The sequence below is a fragment of the Hyperolius riggenbachi genome, chromosome 4 (genome assembly GCF_040937935.1).
Source record: "Hyperolius riggenbachi isolate aHypRig1 chromosome 4, aHypRig1.pri, whole genome shotgun sequence".
Taxonomy (NCBI): domain Eukaryota; kingdom Metazoa; phylum Chordata; class Amphibia; order Anura; family Hyperoliidae; genus Hyperolius; species Hyperolius riggenbachi.
Genome location: NC_090649.1, coordinates 407223788 through 407237674, shown reverse-complemented (window position 1 = coordinate 407237674; position 13887 = coordinate 407223788). Strand labels below are relative to the sequence as shown.

Genomic DNA, 13887 nt, shown 5'->3' with positions numbered 1-13887 from the left:
TGTGTACCTTTTAGAGCAGAGAGGAAGTTCTCAGTTCTTAGTTTAAGAATGAAAGAAAATTCTACACTACACGGAGTACAGTTACTACACAAAGTAGATTTTGTTCTACTTATAGTATTAGCAGATACTTCAGGATAAGTATGTGCTCAGATACTCGTGGATAAGTATGCAGTTAGTTAAGCCATGCCTGAAAATGACTAAGCAATTAGATATTCCATCTGAGGTGAGACTGCACCCCTTCAGTATTTCATGTGGCTGATCAAGTGGTCATGTGACTCTCCTCGGAGAAGACAATACAATTACCTTGACAAGTGAAAAAAGTAGGAATGAACCACTTTTATCTCATAGCTTTTGATTTATCTAATCTGAAGTTTTACTGTAACAGTACACAAATGAATGTCTGTAGTTATGCATGAAGTAAAATGTGAATAGCCGTTTTGGGTTTCCTCCGATTTTCATCCTGTCAGCTTGAACCAGTCTGGCCATTTTCCTCTGCAAAGCTGCTACTCACTGGATGTTTTCGTTTTTTTTGTTCCATTCTGAGAAAGACCGACTGTTGTTTGTGAGAATCTAAGGAGCTATCCGTTCCAGAAGCGAGCACTGTAATAACAGCATCAAACACAATCAGCACCAACAGGTAACAAAAAATGACCGCTGCTGTGAGAGAAGTGTCCAAAGTTTAAATACGTAATGTTAATGGTAAAACAGCGCAGGTCTCCACAATCATAAAAAGGATTAAGACTGACGTCAAATTACCAAACGGTGTCCAAAGCTGTCTCAAACGTGTTCACTATCACCAATATAAGAAATTATGCTTACCAGATACTAAAAAGTTGCATACAGTATAAGCTCAAGACACTTCCAATGGCGGTGGTAATCATTAAAGTGAACCTCCAGACTAAAAATTGACAGCACTGGAAAGGCTTGGTGTTTCTTTAACTGTTTCACGGCATCAGAACTTTTTTTTTCTTATACAAGCCTCATTTTTAGCTGCACAGAAAAAAACTGCCCGGGCATTTTTCATGCTGTGCAAAGCATGATGGTATTTCTGATGATGTTGTTCTCGTTCTGCTGTTTTGGTGCAATTTTTTTTTGCATTTTGAATTTGACATTTGAAGCCAAGCGTGTGCAGCTGGGAGGGGTGATCAGGACACAGGACAGTTGGAACTGTGTCTCCTACTCCTTGTCACCTCCTTTCAACCAAAAAGATGGCTGCCTCCATGAAAAAGATGGCAGCCCCCATGAATCACAAACATTTGCCTGTTCTTTTAAAACGGGGTGGGTAAGAGATTATATTACCTATCTATTCTAATTAACATAACTAATGTAACTTAATGACAGTATGTTTGTTTAGGCTGAAGTTCCCCTTTAAAGGAACATCAAGGCGTTACTCCCAGGAAATTCTACACGTGGTAACAAGCAATGTATGAAAGACAACAAAGGCAGTGCTAAGTCAAGACTGCTTTATTCTCTAAAACAGTGATATGACAATCACTAAATTAAAATAGGATAAAAAAGACTAAAAACTAACATTTACATACGGAGCCCATGCATAGGGAACCCCGGTAACAAGATGCACAGGTGAGTTAACCAGACAATGGAAACAGGTCTACAGGTGCCAACCATCTCCTTCCCGACCGGTTTCGCAAACTTACATCATCAGAGGATCACAAGGCGAGAGAAGATTTTGGCGCCACCATAGACTATAATAGGAATTATGGCTATAGCGGCGCACAGTGAATAACTTCAGTGCCGTCAGAAGACAGAGCTGAAATTACAGTACTTTTAAAACACTGTAAATTCAGCCGCCAGCAATAACTGGCAGGCAAATTATATCATTCCCTACCATCCACATCGACCTGGAGGGGGAATAGTAATTTATGCCTCTGGGACTTTTGCAGGAGCAGAGTAAGCTTTATATCGGCTGTATCCTGCACCCAAATCTCCCAGCAGTGATTTCATAGGTACGCTCCAGAAGTTCCTAAATCAGTCGATCGGCCATAACATTCATGTTACTGCCCAAATTCCTGACATTTTCGTGTTGCTTTTTATTCAGGCACAAGGACATCACAAGCAGGTTGTTTAAGTACTGTAAGTTGTGAATCAGGGCCTCCATGGATCGGATTTGTTTTTCCTCCACGATCCATAAATGCACAATCAGATAGATTGAAGGCCAAACAAAACGTGATTTCTCAGACCTGGCTACCTTCCATGGTTCCATAGTCCAATTCTGATGCACATATACCCATTCTAGACACCTTTGGCAATGTATAGGGGTCAACATGGGAACCCTGACTGGTCTAGTGCTATACAGTATATTATGTTTACCGACAACTTTCTCTCATGGCCTGCATTGACTTTTTCAGAAATTTGTGTTGCTGTAGCTCCTCTATCAGATTGGACCAGAAAGGATAGCCTTGACTCTTAAAATGCATCAGTGAGCCTTGGGCACCCATAAGGGCGTGTGTCCACTGACGCAGTTGTGTCCACGTTTCAGCAAAACATAAATGTTAGAGATGCTGTAAAGCACCAGAAGTGGACATAACTGTGTTAGTTGGCACAGGCTCTAACTCTTTTGAAGTTTCAATGGCCATCCTGGATCACTTTTGGTACTTTATTGCATAAAGGGAAATCCAATAAATGTACACTTTCCGAATGGGTACCAGGGAAAATAAATCGTACACTGTTGTCTGATCAAAGACAGGCCCTATCAGTACATATATGATAAGATAAAAGGGGTACTTTTATTAGATAAATTAAAATATTAGTACAGGACTATACTTCGTGAATATGTCACTGTAATCGATAGAAAAGCAAACAGATTACTGTCAATTGCTAAATCGTTGTAATAGTGTTGAGCCTATGTAGTTCTGGGGGGTCTTAGCCCATCCCCCAACGCTCGCTCGTAGCTGGTTGAGCGTGGTGTGGCTATCCCCAGATAGATCCCATGCACCTAAACAGAACTTTTGTCAGCCATATGGGTCAATAATTCATCTACTGAGGCCTGCACAGTGTATAGCTGTATCAGTGCCGCCAGTACAGACCCTTGGATACGGAGACAAAGAAGAGTAGGGGGGTCCTCAAAAGAAATAAAAATGCTTAAGTGGTGCTCATAGTATATACAGTGCAACCTGTATATGCTATGAGCACCACTTAAGCATTTTTATTTCTAGGGGGGTCCTATATACAGTGCAACCTGTATATGCTATGAGCACCACTTAAGCATTTTTATTTCTAGGGGGGTCCTCAAAAGAAATAAAAATGCTTAAGTGGTGCTCATAGTATATATAGTGCAACCTGTATATGCTATGAGCACCACTTAAGCATTTTTTTTTCTTTTGAGGACCCCCCTACTCTTCTTTGTCTCCGTATCCAAGGGTCTGTACTGGCGCACTGATACAGCTATACACTGTGCAGGCCTCAGTAGATGAATTATTAACCCATACGGCAGACAAAAGTTCTGTTTAGGTGTATGGGACCTATCTGGGGATAGCCACACCACGCTCAACTAGCTACGAGCGAGCGTTGGGGGATGGGCTAAGGCCCCCCAAAAACTACATAGGTTTAACACTATTACAACGATTTAGCAATTGACAGTGATCTGTTTGCTTTTCTATCGATTACAGTGACATATTCACAAAGTATAGTCCTGTACTAATATTTTAATTTATCTAATAAAAGTACCCCTTTTATCTTATCATATATACAGTATGAACTGATAGGGCCTGTCTTTGATCAGACAACAGTGTACAATAAAGGGAAATCCCCACACGATTTGGTAGAGATTTGGAGATGCTGTGACCCACTCATCTAGCCGTCGCTATTCGTCTCTTACTAATGCCCCTCAGATTTTTATACTTGCCCATTTTTTGGGCAAGCTATTGAAATTAGTTTCTTATTAATGCCCCTCATATTTTTATACTTGCCCATTTTGGGGGTTTCCAACAGATTTCCTTCAAAAACTGACTGTTGACTTGCTGCCTAATATATCTCAATCCCTGACTGGCTCCATTGTAACAAGATAGTTCATGTTTTTCATTTCACTGCTCCATGGTTTAACACTTTGGCTAATGAAAGAGTATCTCTGACAGGGTCATGGATGCCCAAGGCTGACTGTTGCATGCAGGGGCTGAAAGCTAGCCTGTCTATTTCATTCCTACAGAAGAACTACTGTTTCACAAATGGTTTAAATGCTTAATGCTGAGATAATGGTCATCACAGATTGTTGTGTATAGGGCTACCTAACCACACACTAGTTAGAGTGTCCTTGCTGAACCCTGATCTCCATTTAAAGGGCCTGCAATGGACATATGCATGTCAGAACTCACCTATGAAGCAATGGGCAAAGGTGCCCTGGTCTGATGACTCACATTTTCTTTGTCGGCCCAATTCCTCAGATCTCTATCTGATTCAGCATGTGTGGGACTGTTTCTGGAAAGCAAACCTGATCCATGAAAGCTCCAGCTCACCACTCAGGCCTCTTTTCCACGGACTGTTGATAGGCAGTGGAATGCCTCTCAAACTCTCACAACTGCTCACTGCTGCTTGGTAACTGCTTGTTGCTGCCTGGTAATCACTTGCTGAGCACACAGCTGAATAGTCCATGGAAAGGAGGCCTCACAGGACCGGCTTCCAACATTTTGGTATCAGATACCACAGGACACCTGAAAGGTCCCTGAGGAGTTTATGCATCAGTAGGTCAGAGATGTTTTGGTGGCACCAAGTGAACAGCAAAAATGCAAACAGCATATATTATATGCTACTAGTACAATTGCCCAAATCTGTCTTTATATTAGAATCTTATAATCCCCTGCACAGAAAGATTTGGAGTGGGAGCATAGTGCAGGTGGCTTGGGCACTGACACTTTGCTAAACCACCTATTGTAGCTGGGCAGTTGTAGATTGGGCACTTAATGAAGGTGGCAAAACCTGGGTGCGGACAATCACCCAAAAAGGTAACCGTTTCAGACAACAGACTGGGTACTGCAGGTGTATCAGGAATGGATTAGGTGATTGCATGGATGGAGTTTAACTTTATTATTTAGGGTTGGAAGGTTAATGTTAGGCAAAAGAAAGGTGATTGATTATGACTCACTGGGGAGGTTAAAGTTAGGTTTCAAAAAGGGTAATTTATAATGGACATAGTTTTTTGTAAAAGGGCAGATGACGATTAGGGATCAGGAAATGGATTTTGGCAAGGGGAAGATAAGAATTAGGTGTTGGGAAGTGGGACTTCTTTAAAGTGTACCTGTGGTGAATCTCAGGGGAAAAAACAGATACAGTGGGATGCAAAAGTTTGGGCAACCTTGTTAATCGTCATGATTTTCCTGTATAAATCGTTGGTTGTTGCAATAAAAAATATCAGTTAAATATATAACATAGGAGACACGACATTTGGACACTGTTGTCATTTTATTGATTCCAAAACCTTTAGAACTAATTATTGAAACTCAAATTGGCTTGGTAAGCTCAGTGACCCCTGACCTACATACACAGGTGAATCCAATATTTAAGGGAGTCAATTGTAAGTTTTCCTCCTCTTTTGACTTTATCTGAAGAGTAGCAACATGGGGGTCTCAAAACAACTCTCAAATGACCTGAAGACAAAGATTGCTCACCATCATGGTTTAGGGGAAGGATACAGAAAGCTGTCTCAGAGATTTCAGCTTTCTGTTTCCACAGTTAGGAACATATTGAGGAAATGGAAGACCACAGGCTCAGTTCAAGTTAAGGCTCCAAGTGGCAGACCAAGAAAAATCTCGAATAAACAGAAGCGACAAATGGTGAGAACAGTCAGAGTCTACCCACAGACCAGCACCAAAGACCTACAACATCATCTTGCTGCAGATGGAGTCAGTGTGCATTGTTCAACCATTCTGTGCATTATACACAAGGAGATTCTGTATGCAAGAGTGATGCAGAGAAAGCCTTTTCTCTGCCCACAGCACAGACAGAGCTGCTTGAGGTATGCTAAAGCACATTTGGACAAGCCAGCTTCATTTTGGAATAAGGTGCTGTGGACGGATGAAACTAATTGAATTATTTGGCCATAACAAGGGGCGTTATGCATGGAGAAAAAAGAACACAGCATTCTAAGAAAAACACCTGCTACTTACAGTAAAATATGGTTGTGGTTCCATCATGCTGTGAGGCTGTGTGGCCAGTGCACGGACTGGGAATATTGTCAAAGTTGGGGGATGCATGGATTCCACTCAATATCAGCAGATTCTGGAGTCCAATGTCCAGGAATCAGTGACAAAGATGAAGCTGCGCCAGGGGTGGATCTTTCAACAAGACAACGACCCTAAACACTGCTCAAAATCCACTAAGACATTAATGCAGAGGAACAACGTTCTCGATTGGCCACCTCAATCCCCCGATCTGAATATAATTGAAAATCTGTGGTGTGAGTTAAAGAGAGCTGTCCATGCTCGGAAGCCATCAAACCTAAATGAACTAGAGTTGTTTTGTACAGAGGAATGGACCAAAATACCTTTAACCAGAATCCAGACTCTCATTGAAACCTACAAAAAGCATTTAGAGGCTGTAATTTCTGCAAAAGGAGACTCTACTAAATATTGATTTTATTTATTTTTTGTGGTGCCCAAATTTATGCACCTGCCTAATTTTGTTTAAACAATTATTGCACACTTTCTGTAAATCCAATAAACTGCATTTTACTTCTCAAATATCACTGTGTGTGTCTCCTATATGATATATTTAACTGACATTTTTTATCGTAACAACCAATGATTTATATAGGTAAATCTTGACAGTTAACAAGGTTGCCCAAACTTTTGCATCCCACTGTACTTGCCAGAAGAGGAAAGCCTCTAGATCCTGTAGAGTCTTCTCACACCATCCTTTGGACCACTGTTGCCACCCATAGACCTCTGATAAAACCACACTCCTCTTCATTCACAAGTGCAGGCACATGGGTGCAGCACTGACGTACTTGTGCATGAAGAGGAGTGCAGTAACAATCTTCAGGAAGGTCCCAGGCAGCCGTTGTTGGAAGGTGGACATGGGAAGCCTCTGGAAGATCCAGAGACTTCCCCTGTTTTAGATAAGTTCAATTTTTTTGACCCGAGGTTCACCTTGGGTTCACTTTAATGGGGAAGTTTGGGCTAAGGGAACAGCAAGGTTATTATTGCTAAAGAACTCAATAAAAATAGTTTTCACAATGAAAAATACCACACAATGCTGAAACACAGCCAAAATACAGTGCCATCAGTGGCGTAACAACAATTCAAGGGGCCCCCCATCAAAACTTTGATGGGGCCCGCCCAATGTTTGCACCCTCTCCCTTGCCTCCCCTTGTTGCCCTTCACAGCCTGGGGGTCCATCTCACAAGGGTCATAAAACACATGTGGCCATCATGTTCTTCACACCCATAAAAAGTGTAGCCACACAAACACCTGATCTGAAGTCAATTCCCCTGTATCGTAGGATGTGTTAGTAGCTGGGGCCCCAAAACAGCTCTGGGCCTCCTGCTATCACAGGGGCTGCCCCCTCTCTAGTTACACCCTTAAGTCCCATGGCCCAAACCTTCAGCACCAAACCTAAATGTTTGAGAGCAAGTACAATAGTGATCTCATGAGTGTCTTGTAGCTTTTCACTGTTCATTAAGCAGACCCTGACCTATCTTTATTTATCTCAGGTGCAGTGAAGAAAAGGGAGGTCAGAGGTTTGTCTGTACTGCCTGACTGGGCTGCGTAGAGCCATCTGAATCTTAAGTCTAGCTTGAAAGAACTGCAGGTCCTTTGGCAGGTAAGACATCGCTCATAATATGCATTACAGCTGTGTGTTTAGTTATTTAATTATCCCTAATTTCTAAATTTGGAGCTTTCTTAACACACTGACACGTACATTAAGTCTGGCTGATCATAACTTAGGTATGATCTCACCAGACAGACACTGATAGGAATGACAGGGGCTTGAAGGAAACACATTGCAATTTTTCTACAGACCTCATATGGCTGCTGTAATGGAGCCAAAGGCATCTTTTTCTTTTAGCCAAGAGAGGGATGTGTAAGGATGTGTGTGCTCCTCCTCACATTCAGCATTTTGCTGTCTTTGTCAAAGTGAATGACAACAATTTGGCGAACTCTGTCTGAGCTGCACTCAACAGTGACAGGCAAATTATCAGAGGCCCTGCACTCCTTATTATCAGAGGAGAAGTCATCAGGAGGACGTGTGGAAGATCCCTCTCCCCTGTCACTATTTGTCAGTGGGACAAGGGCCACAGCTATGGGTAGCTGACAGGTAATTTCAACAATAACAATTACTCCTATTACTGGTGTCATAAACAATTCGCCTAAGGCACGACAATAGCAAAGCTTTATAATTCAATGCCATATAAATAAATGCCATCAGGTAACAAGTAATTTGCTTCCAATCAAGCTTTGCCCCTGACATTAATATTGTTATTGAAAAGAGATTGAAAATTTAAAAAATTCAATATGTTAATAGATTAAAAGGGGTGGAAAGGCTACACAGAAAGGCAGTATTTTCATATTCAAGCAATCAAAAAGTTTATTACCCCTGTACTGTTAATTTAAAATAAAGTAAATTCAATAGAGTATGAAATATATTTTATGTACTCAAATCTGATTATGGTTAGAGAGTATCTAATAGAAGACAAGGGAACTGTAGACCGGAGTGACAACGTAACAACAATAAATTAAATATAAGACAAAATAGTTATAAAATCCACAAAAAATAAAAAATAACAAAACGAAAAGAAAAAGCCATGATAGAGACAAAAAAGGCACATATAGTTATTATTATTGGATAAAAACAGCAAAAATTAAATAATCACCTAACAGTATTAATGCAGTGCTGTAAATAAAAACACTCTCAAGAGAGGTAGAATTTCTTCCACTGGGAAAACAGCTCATTATTCTCTTCTTTCCACTAAGTCCACAACATGAGTGGTTAAACAAGAACCTGCTTAACAAGTTAAATTTTTTCATCAACTCCAACCGTAATTTTACTATTCGTCCAGCAAGACAATAGGCCATCAGGCTGACAGCAGTAAAAGAATGTGAAAATCTCTAATTAGGAGAACTGTGCGGCAATTAACGCATGTCAAATTTCACTTCATGAAGTGCCACTCTAATTTTCTCACTAAAAATGAATAGACTTTTTTTTTTTGTATGTGTGTGTCCCCTGAAGGCAATGTTGATTCAGATCCACTCAAGATGCAGTGTTGCACAGCTAAGCATCTTCTTGATTACAATCCGCAGCACTCCTAACTGCTTCCCTTCCCACTGCCACCATAGATACTTTGTCAACAGTCAAATTACACCATGCTGATAACAATGCATAATGCTCTTTCTCGAAGGAATCCTTTGTCATGCCAGAGAGGCTTTCATAAAAATGTGCAATTTTGATGAAAAATACCATCATCCAAAGTGACGTTTGTGGTCTTACGTTTGCCGAAATGTACATTATAGACTTTTTGGGGGGGTTGGTAGGCCATTACAGAGCTGAGAGAAGAACATGCGGAATGATTTTAACTGCTGAATATTTACAGCATGTGCTTAAGCAGTGTTTGTTTATCTGTTACTGCAGGTATTCTGAAGAACATTACTCACTGATAAAGGCTTCTCTGCAGGAGACCAGTGGACAAAGAGTGCTTCTTGTGCTTTTTTTCCCATACCTTTGGAGTTTTATTGGTTGCAGGATTATACAAGTGTAGTGCTAGGAGGTAAATACATTAAACCCTTTTAAAGTCTACCACAGGTCAGTGAGCTGTTTACAGGCAAGAAAGTCAATGGCAGTTAACATGAGATTGACCTCTAATAGTTGTTATTGGGGCTCAGTGACTTATTGACCAGCTATGATCATTGTCGACAAGTAGCTAATGTTTATTCATTTATATGAATCTGTATCTTAGAAAACTTTGACCAATAATAATAATAATAATAATCATTTAGGATATTATCTATTTTAGCTAGCAGACCCAAGAACATACTAAAGCATTATAATCAAATATTACATTCACCCCGTTACATTACAATGTCACATTAAGCTTTTCTACATACACAATTCATTGATCTTGCTTAATTACAGTTACAAAGGGAAATTCAGATTCCAGTTACTCAAAGTTATGATCAAGGCTTCTTTCAATTCTAGATCTGTAATCACTATATAAGTAGAATAACTAATTAATGATAGCATTTGATACAAATGTAGCTGTCTCTAATAGAGATGAGCAGTTGAACACTTGCATTTACACAATATCACAATTAAATATATTTAAATACAGTTGTTTAGTTCAATTTTGAGACTGTCTGGTTATAAAGGAATGTTTACAGAAAAAAATACATATCCAAAACTGTATTATTTAGACTGTGGGTGTGAGTGACCCTATGTCAGTAGTGCACAGTTGTTCTTGAGAAGGGGGGTGGGCAGGGGGACTAGATGACATTTGAAATCAGACACCCTTACTCACATCACTGCTGTGCTAGATATAGGGTTATAATTGTGAGATTGTATAGATGATAAACCCAACACTCTAATAGGATCCACCTTAACAGAGGCTGTCAGATACAAGGAAGAAAAAAAAATGAATGCACATTTTACAGGTCTGGCAACCCACACTACCCCCTCTGGCAAGTATGCTGATGTAAACATTTTCATTTTATTATGTATGAACGTGATCAGCCATAATAGCAACTTTCACCTCTGTTCAATGTTTAAATGTTTCATGCTTCAAATTTATATATCAAGCAGACTAACAAAGCCTGACAAATAAAAGTAGATTAACACACATCAAAACAGATTTCTAGGATTTATATGCTGTCTCACTTACCTTTCTCAGGGAACAGTGTTGTTAAACACTGCCACTAGTACTTGCTATGACAACGCAGTACGTGTGATGCAGATGCAAAACTCAATTTTATCCCATTAAATCTAAATTTACTAGTGCATTTATCATCTTGCTCTTGTTATGGCATATTTAATTGTTGTTTACAAGAAAAGATGTTGAAAACCATCAATATTTTTTAAAACGTGTATGATTAATTTTTAAAAATGTTTTGATAATAGCAAAGCACAAGTAATGCAATATCCATGTTTTATACTCTAATTTGTAGAATTTACTTATTTGTTGTTGTTTTTTTATTTAATGTTTAAGCACAAATTGACAGTAAAACATTAGAAAATTGAGGTTAAGTTAGAGATTAAAATTAAAATATGCATGGAAAAGCACAATGAACATTACTTTGCTTGATGTATGTATTTTTTATCCTTTTTGCATTGCATTAAAACCTACTTTGTGCTTCTAGATTTTTTTTAATACCTGCTGGAACCTGAGAAGGAAAACACATGAGGTTTCTGTGTTCAAATAACAGAAAACATATTCAATTTTCCAAACAGAAGACAGTTCATTAAGCAGCGCCACATCGAATAAAACTTTAATTTCTCCTGCATCAGAATCGCAATGAAGGCAATTGAGAAAGATGAGCCATATGGTCTCTCTAACAGCAAACACATATTGCTCATTCCCCCAAAGTTTTCTAATTTTGCTCCCCAGACCTGCGTAATGTGGATAATGTGCACTGAGAGGAGAAGGCAGGCGCTATCTGGTGTACACTTCTAATACTGTATTTAATGGGAAATAATGAATCATAAAAGCCTGGAGAAGACGGCTCTTGCTAGCTGAAATCTCAGTTGTAATTTCATTGTTCTGTGTAGAAGAGGCTGTTTGCCCTTTTCCTACAGCAGCAGTTGAATATAATTACACTGCCATAAGCTTAAGATAGGAGAGGAAGATCTGGAGCTGCAACCATGTTTCAGCTATGATCTCTAAATGTATGTTTCCATTCAAAAGTTAATGAGCTAAGACTGCTGGTAGACTCTGTGATTCTTTCTTTCTCTCTTTTTTTTTTAACTATTCACAATCATTAAATATTTGTAGAAGAGGGTTATTCTGCATGTTGCAGAGAAAGGTTTTGTATAAATTGTTCGTAAGTTATGTAAACGCATCTGATACTCTATAGCCACCTAGATGACAAATATCAAACACGGCAAATACAACGTAAATAAAATCAGGGCTGGTTTTGCAGGCCAGATGTTCTAATTAAAATTACATTTGTGAAATAATCACTGTGGCAAAAAAAGTAATGCACTATATATGATCCTGGAAGGCTGCACTCAGCATTTCACCTCCCCCCCCCCCCCCCCCCCAACACAGACACACACAATAATATATATGAACATGCACTAACATTTTTGGCTTTAAAGACACACAGTAAAGTATTACACTTATTTTTATTAAGTATTGTTCTACTTTCTTTATCTTAATAGTTAGATTTGAATTGTTAGTCTGAGTCTATTGTTTTATCAAGCAGAGGCTGGTTTAGCTTTGCATTTTAATTCCTGAGATTATTTTTCCTGTTAAATTATCTAATACCCTATTTTTGAATTTTTCAGCTAATTCAAAGCATATTCTTGCTCTGTTGCCAAGAAATATTCACAACGCATTCTTGAAGTTACATTTGTGTTGGCAATACAAAAAAGAAAACAACTACATTCAATTTAAGGTCAAATCTTCCTTATAATAATAAACAACAGCACAAGAGGGTTCAAGGTTTTTTTTGTTTGTTTTGTTTTTTTACATTTAAGACTTTTTTTTTTAAATTCTTTAAATAGAACCAAGTTTTTCTTTTTTTTATGGTGCACGTAACTGCCTTATCAATAAAATCAACCTTCATTTGCATGCATACATGTTCTTAAATAATCTGTGTGAAAAAAACAAAACACAGTAACCGTCTCTAAAAAATAAAATATGTTTTAAACTTTTTTTCTAGATTAAGTGATCAGATGGGTTAAAAAAAAATAAATAAAAAAGAAGTAAGGGGGGGGGGGGAGGAAGAGCCTGAAATCAGCGTATACAGAAGCATGTTTATTATATTCAATGAATGCTCTAAAACAAATGTTTAACCAGGTTTCTGAAATAGTGCAGAAAACCTCTGCATGCTCCGATGGGTTACAATGACAGTGGTCTATTGCAATGTAAAACATGCTGGAGGATAAAAAGGTGCTTTTTGTTACCATTTTATCAAAGCTGTTCATCTTCCTGCTGTAGGCAGCATTTAGCTGGAATTGCAGATATTTCTCTGTCCAAGCTCCTTTGTTTGTGCATCTCATTTGCATACATTTATCTCCAGCTGAGGGTGCTTTCAGCTTATTAAGGCCTCCCACCACAATATTTCATAAGCCAGCTGCTAGGAAGGATTTCACCTGTGGAGACTGAGAAAAGAGGGGTGAAAAACCAAATTCTTCATAAAAAAGGAAATCTTGACTCCTTTTTTTCTTCCTCCTCTTTGGTTGGGCACCATTTGTGTTAAACAGGCTCTTGTCATGATATATGCTGGTAGAAGTCAAGGGTTAAAGTTGATCTGAAGGTCAGCAGTAAAACAACAGACAAACCAGACGCCAAACTGGTTCCTTAGCTGTCAGAGGTAGCTGTGGTACAACCAGGTCCTGATCCTTTTTTTTCCCCCAGCTTCTAATAAATGGTCTAAATCTATGTGGCTTAGCCTGGCCCTCTTCAAGCCAACAAGGAAAGCAAGGAGAGAAAAAAAAACCAGAGCAATATCAATACCGTTATCAACTAGTAACAGGAAGAAATAAGCTGAACGTCACTGCCAGCCCATTTTCTATTGTATCAAAAGTGGGAATTAATTTCACTAATTTATTTAAGGCATGTCAACTCCCTGACTAAACCTGTTTTTAGTGTCAAGATAAATAAAACTTTTATGGTTCATAAAATAGATCCATTCATCTCAATGTTCCTAGCGTTGTCTTACACTGGCAGGCTTTTCCATGGTTGGTTACAATGTGAATACTTGTTGCTGTTAAGTGTGTTGGGCTGGA

General features: G+C 39.0%; 1 long non-coding RNA gene across 2 annotated transcripts; it reads right to left on the bottom strand.

Moving 5' to 3' along the window:
- Positions 1–335: 335 nt before the first annotated feature.
- Positions 336–13251, bottom strand: LOC137570894 (uncharacterized). 2 transcript variants are annotated; one of them, XR_011031221.1, is made up of 2 exons: positions 13063–13251; positions 336–600 (listed from the first exon to the last, which is right to left on the bottom strand). It is a non-coding gene; the product is annotated as an uncharacterized lncRNA (long non-coding RNA). The 2 variants fall into 2 exon arrangements; XR_011031222.1 differs by lacking the exon at positions 13063–13251 and adding an exon at positions 10820–10867.
- Positions 13252–13887: the final 636 nt, after the last annotated feature.